This window comes from Leptodactylus fuscus, chromosome 4 (genome assembly GCF_031893055.1).
Source record: "Leptodactylus fuscus isolate aLepFus1 chromosome 4, aLepFus1.hap2, whole genome shotgun sequence".
NCBI lineage: Eukaryota > Metazoa > Chordata > Amphibia > Anura > Leptodactylidae > Leptodactylus > Leptodactylus fuscus.
The window spans coordinates 224,967,650-224,973,649 of record NC_134268.1 but is presented as its reverse complement, the minus strand read 5'-3'; the positions used below and the strand labels follow the sequence as shown (position 1 = coordinate 224,973,649).

The 6,000-nt window shown below is 41.7% G+C and overlaps 1 long non-coding RNA gene across 1 annotated transcript in view; it reads left to right on the top strand.

Annotated features, from left to right (window-relative positions):
- Window positions 1-4,756: 4,756 nt before the first annotated feature.
- Window positions 4,757-6,000, top strand: part of LOC142201070 (uncharacterized) — a 40,292-nt gene continuing 39,048 nt past the window's right edge. The window contains exon 1 of the long non-coding RNA XR_012715483.1: window positions 4,757-4,811. This is a non-coding gene — a long non-coding RNA (uncharacterized LOC142201070). The remainder of the gene's footprint in view (window positions 4,812-6,000) is intronic.

Genomic DNA, 6,000 nt, shown 5'->3' with positions numbered 1-6,000 from the left:
CAGTTATATACCTCCTCTATATAGGTGACATCAGTTATATACCTCCTCTATATAGGTGACATCAGTTATATACCTCCTCTATATAGGTGACATTAGTTATATACCTCCTCTATATAGGTGACATTAGTTATATACCTCCTCTATATAGGTGACATTAGTTATATACCTCCTCTATATAGGTGACATTAGTTATATACCTCCTCTATATAGGTGACATTAGTTATATACCTCCTCTATATAGGTGACATTAGTTATATACCTCCTCTATATAGGTGACATTAGTTATATACCTCCTCTATATAGGTGACATTAGTTATATACCTCCTCTATATAGGTGACATTAGTTATATACCTCCTCTATATAGGTGACATTAGTTATATACCTCCTCTATATAGGTGACATTAGTTATATACCTCCTCTATATAGGTGACATCAGTTATATACCTCCTCTATATAGGTGACATTAGTTATATACCTCCCATGTATAGGTGACATTAGTTATATACCTCCTCTATATAGGTGACATCAGTTATATACCTCCTCTATATAGGTGACATTAGTTATATACCTCCCATGTATAGGTGACATCAGTTATATACCTCCTCTATATAGGTGACATCAGTTATATACCTCCTCTATATAGGTGACATTAGTTATATACCTCCTCTATATAGGTGACATTAGTTATATACCTCCCATGTATAGGTGACATTAGTTATATACCTCCTCTATATAGGTGACATTAGTTATATACCTCCCATGTATAGGTGACATTAGTTATATACCTCCTCTATATAGGTGATATTAGTTATATACCTCCTCTATATAAGTGACATTAGTTATATACCTCCTCTATATAGGTGACATTAGTTATATACCTCCCATGTATAGGTGACATTAGTTATATACCTCCTCTATATAGGTGACATTAGTTATATACCTCCTCTATATAGGTGACATTAGTTATATACCTCCCATGTATAGGTGACATTAGTTATATACCTCCTCTATATAGGTGACATTAGTTATATACCTCCCATGTATAGATGACATTAGTTATATACCTCCCATGTATAGGTGACATTAGTTATATACCTCCCATGTATAGGTGACATTAGTTATATACCTCCCATGTATAGGTGACATTAGTTATATACCTCCTCTATATAGGTGACATTAGTTATATACCTCCCATGTATAGGTGACATTAGTTATATACCTCCTCTATATAGGTGATATTAGTTATATACCTCCTCTATATAAGTGACATTAGTTATATACCTCCTCTATATAGGTGACATTAGTTATATACCTCCCATGTATAGGTGACATTAGTTATATACCTCCTCTATATAGGTGACATCAGTTATATACCTCCTCTATATAGGTGACATCAGTTATATACCTCCTCTATATAGGTGACATCAGTTATATACCTCCTCTATATAGGTGACATTAGTTATATACCTCCTCTATATAGGTGACATTAGTTATATACCTCCTCTATATAGGTGACATTAGTTATATACCTCCTCTATATAGGTGACATTAGTTATATACCTCCTCTATATAGGTGACATTAGTTATATACCTCCTCTATATAGGTGACATTAGTTATATACCTCCTCTATATAGGTGACATCAGTTATATACCTCCTCTATATAGGTGACATTAGTTATATACCTCCCATGTATAGGTGACATTAGTTATATACCTCCTCTATATAGGTGACATCAGTTATATACCTCCTCTATATAGGTGACATTAGTTATATACCTCCCATGTATAGGTGACATCAGTTATATACCTCCTCTATATAGGTGACATCAGTTATATACCTCCTCTATATAGGTGACATTAGTTATATACCTCCTCTATATAGGTGACATTAGTTATATACCTCCCATGTATAGGTGACATTAGTTATATACCTCCTCTATATAGGTGACATTAGTTATATACCTCCCATGTATAGGTGACATTAGTTATATACCTCCTCTATATAGGTGATATTAGTTATATACCTCCTCTATATAAGTGACATTAGTTATATACCTCCTCTATATAGGTGACATTAGTTATATACCTCCCATGTATAGGTGACATTAGTTATATACCTCCTCTATATAGGTGACATTAGTTATATACCTCCTCTATATAGGTGACATTAGTTATATACCTCCCATGTATAGGTGACATTAGTTATATACCTCCTCTATATAGGTGACATTAGTTATATACCTCCCATGTATAGATGACATTAGTTATATACCTCCCATGTATAGGTGACATTAGTTATATACCTCCCATGTATAGGTGACATTAGTTATATACCTCCCATGTATAGGTGACATTAGTTATATACCTCCTCTATATAGGTGACATTAGTTATATACCTCCCATGTATAGGTGACATTAGTTATATACCTCCTCTATATAGGTGATATTAGTTATATACCTCCTCTATATAAGTGACATTAGTTATATACCTCCTCTATATAGGTGACATTAGTTATATACCTCCCATGTATAGGTGACATTAGTTATATACCTCCTCTATATAGGTGACATTAGTTATATACCTCCCATGTATAGATGACATTAGTTATATACCTCCCATGTATAGGTGACATTAGTTATATACCTCCCATGTATAGGTGACATTAGTTATATACCTCCCATGTATAGGTGACATTAGTTATATACCTCCCATGTATAGGTGACATTAGTTATATACCTCCTCTATATAGTTGACATTAGTTACAGTGTTGGCCAAAAGTCTTGTCCCCCCTGCAGTTCTGTCAGATAATCCTCGGTGTCCCCCAGATAATGATTACACAGCACAGACTCTTTGGAAAAACACAAAAGAGAATGAAAACAAGTCACATCATTGATCATTTTCCACAAAACTCCAGAACTGGTGCGGACAGAAGTATTGGCGCCCTCAGCCTAATACTTGGTAGCACAACCTTTAGACACAATAACTGCGCACAACCGCTTCCGCTAACCAGCAATGAGTTTCTTACAAGGCTCTGCTGGAATCTTAGACCCTTCTTCTTTGGCAAACTGCTTGCGGTCCCCCCTGAGATGTGAAGGGGGCCTTCTCCAAACTGCCCCCAAGAGATCTCTCCCCCTCCCCCACAGGTGTTCTATGGGATTCAGGGCTGGACTCATTGCTGCCACTTTACAAGTCTCCAGGGCTTTCTCTCACCACCATTTTCTAGTGCTGACCTGAAGTGTGTTTTGGGTCCTTGTCCTGCTGGAAGAGCCCTGACCTCTGAGGGAGACCCCGCTTTCTCACACTGGGCCCTACATGATGCTGCACAATGTGTTGGTCGTCTTCAGACTTCATAATGCCATGCACACGGTCAAGCAGTCCAATGCCAGAGGCAGCAAAGCCACCCCAAACCATCAGGGCCCTCCGCCATGTCTGACTGTAGGGGGCGTCTTCTTCTCTTTTTTCCCTGTAATCTCTATGTTGAGGCCTTCTCCTACTTTTGTCTCCTCTGACCAGAGAACATTCTTCCAGAACGGTTTTGGCTTTCTCAGGTAAGTTTTGGCAAACTCCAGCCTGGCTTCTGTCTGTGGGTAAGAAGTGGGGTCTTCATGGGTCTCCTACCATACAGTCCCTTCTCATTCAGACGCTGACACTGGATAGTACGGGGTGACACTGTTGTACCCTCGGACTGCAGGGCAGCTTGGACTTGTTTGGATGTTAGTCGCGGTTCTTTATCCGCCATCCGCACAATCTTGCGGTGAAATCTCTGGTCAATGTTTCTTTTGCGTCCACATCTAGGGAGGTTAGCCACAGGGCCATGGGCTTTACACTTCTTGATGACACTGCGCACGGTAGACACAGGAACATTCAGGGCTTTGGAGATGGACTTGTAGCCTTGAGATTGCTCAGGCTTCCTCACAATTTTGCTTCTCAAGTCCTCAGACAGTTCTTTGGTCTTCTTTCTTTTCTCCATGCTCAATGTGGTCACACAAGGACACAGGACAGAGGTGGAGTCAACTTTAATCCATTTCAACTGGCTGCAAGTGTGATTTAGTTATTGCCACCACCTGTTAGGTGCCTCAGGTAAGTAACAGGTGCTGGTAATTACACAAATTACAGAAGCATCACATGATTTTTCAAACAGTGCCAATACGTTTGTCCACCCCCTTTTTTATGTTTGCTGTGGAATTATATCCAATTTGGCTTTTTGACAATTCTTGTTGTGGTTTTCCATTGAAGACAAATTAAATGAAGAAAATACCAAAGAACTTGTGATTGTAATCATTATCTGGAAGAACACGAGGATTATCTGACAGAATTGCAGGGTGCCAATACTTTTGGCCAACACTTTATATACCTCCCATATATAGGTGACATTAGTTATATACCTCCCATATATAGGTGACATTAGTTATATACCTCCCATGTATAGGTGACATCAGTTATATACCTCCCATGTATAGGTGACATCAGTTATATACCTCCCATGTATAGGTGACATCAGTTATATACCTCCTCTATATAGGTGACAGCAGTTATATACCTCCCATGTATGAGTGACATTAGTTATATACCGCCCCTCTAGTTCCTTTGTATAGGTGACATTGGTTATACACTGACTAGTAAGAGGGTGACAATGTCTGATCTATCTTCTGTATAGGTGACATCGGTTATATACAATCTTTTATGTTTTGACAGATTTACTGTCAGGAATACATTCTTCTCTTATGTGACATACGTGAGGTCCCTCAGACATGTCAGGAGTTGGACGGTCTCCCGGAAACGATGACAATGTCAAGATAATTGTCCAGGTAAGTGAATATATAGACCTATGCCGCCACCAGATGGACACACACCACCACATGATAGACCTATGCCGCCACCAGATGGACACACACCACCACATGATAGACCTATGCCGCCACCAGATGGACACACACCACCACATGATAGACCTATGCCGCCACCAGATGGACACACACCACCACATGATAGACCTAGGCCGCCTCCAGATGGACACACACCACCACATGATAGACCTATGCCGCCACCAGATGGACACACACCACCACATGATAGACCTAGGCCGCCTCCAGATGGACACACACCACCACATGATAGACCTATGCCGCCTCCAGATGGACACACACCACCACATGATAGACCTATGACGCCACCAGATGGAAACTCACCACCACATGATAGACCTACTGTATGCCGCCACCAGATGGACACACACCACCACATGATAGACCTATGCCGCCACCAGATGGACACTCACCACCACATGATAGACCTATGCCGCCACCAGATGGACACACACCACCACATGATAGACCTATGCCGCCACCAGATGGACACACACCACCACATGATAGACCTGTACCGCCACCAGACGGACACACACCACCACATGATAGACCTATGCCGCCACCAGATGGACACACACCACCACATGATAGACCTATGACGCCACCAGATGGACACACACCACCACATGATAGACCTATACTGCCACCAGATGGACACACACCACCACATGATAGACCTATGCCGCCACCAGATGGACACACACCACCACATGATAGACCTATGCCGCCACCAGATGGACGCACACCACCACATGATAGACCTATGGCTCCCCCAGATTTGTCAAATTTGATGGGAAGAATTGTTTGCCACACAGTCAGAATGATGGACAGCACATCAGATGCCATTACAAGGTACTGGGATCTGTGCAGGCTCGGACTGGCCCACCGGGGTGCTGGTGAATCCCCCCGTGGGCCCAATGCCTTTAGACAGACCCAGTGTTTGGGGAGGAAATCAGACTTGGTAATCGCTCAGGCCTCCCATCCCCATAGGGCTACCCCGGGATCCAAAACTTGATGTCAGGCCCGGACACATTGATAACGGAAAGGGGCCCGGTATCATGTGCTGCTGGGCCTGGTATCATGTGCCGCTGGGCCCGGTATCATGTGCTGCTGGGCCCGGTATCATGTG